Here is a 1,205-nt window from a genome sequence, read left to right as displayed (position 1 = left end):
GTTCTCCCACCTGCCTGCCTGCTCTGCCCTTCCGCCCACACCCCGCCTGTCCACCGGGTGCGCTCCGCCCACCGCACCAACCACGCTGCCCGCACAGCTCTGCCGGCCACACACCCGCCCCCCACCCAGCGCCCCCTCCTTAGAGCCCTTATGCCCACCGCCCGAGGGGACCGACCACAGAGGACGTTGTCCCAGGGCCCCTCTGACCGCCCGGGCCCCGCACAGGAAGCCCTCCTCCTGCAGTTGGCACCAGGCTTCCGAGGTCGGCCTGCTGCTCACCCTCCTCCCAGGCCACCACCCCAGGGGCTCACCCTCCTCCCAGGCCACCTCCCCAGGGGCTCACCCTCCTCCCAGGCCACCTCCCCAGGGGCTCACCCTCCTCCCAGGCCACCTCCCCAGGGGCTCACCCTCCTCCGAGGCCACCTCCCCAGGGGCTCACCCTCCTCCCAGGCCACCTCCCCAGGGGCTCACCCTCCTCCCAGGCCACCTCCCCAGGGGCTCACCCTCCTCCAGCGACGCCTCTCCCTCCCCCACGAGCCCAGGGCACTGACCCGCCCCCGACCCCCACCTGCGGGAGCTCCTGGCTCCGGAGGGTCCCGCTGCGGGAGGGAGTGTGAGGACCGTGCTGGGGCGAGTCCTCGGGCAGCACCTGCCTGTGGCGACGGGGCCGCGGGCTGAGCCCCCGCGCTCGCCGGGCCGCGTTTCTGAATATCCGACCTCCTTGTGCGCAGGCGCCGCTCTGCTCCGGCTGCACTTCTGTTGGAGGCGCGGTACCGGCTGGGCCCCTCGGAGCTGCCCCGGGACCTGGAGTCCATCACCGCCCAGGCGCCCATGGCACCTCCCACTGCCCTCCCCACCTCGGCCTGCAGGGGGCGTCGCAGGCACTAAGGGTCTCCTTAAGGGTCCATTGGCGAGATTTTACTGACCCTCCCAACACCTGTCCAAAGCACCGCAGCTGTTTTTTTTTTTAATATATATTTTATTGATTTTTTACAGAGAGGAAGGGAGAGGGATAGAGAGTTAGAAACATGGATGAGAGAGAAACATCGATCAGCTGCCTCCTTCACGCTCCCCACTGGGGATGTGCCCGCAACCAAGGTACATGCCCTTGACCGGAATCGAACCCGGAACCCTGAGTCCGCAGGCCGACGCTCTATCCACAGAGCCAAATCGGTCAGGCTGGAAGCTGACTTTTAAAAATATGT

This window comes from Myotis lucifugus, unplaced genomic scaffold, assembly GCF_000147115.1.
Source record: "Myotis lucifugus unplaced genomic scaffold, Myoluc2.0 scaffold_1841, whole genome shotgun sequence".
Classification (NCBI taxonomy): domain Eukaryota; kingdom Metazoa; phylum Chordata; class Mammalia; order Chiroptera; family Vespertilionidae; genus Myotis; species Myotis lucifugus.
This window is presented reverse-complemented; position numbering follows the sequence as displayed.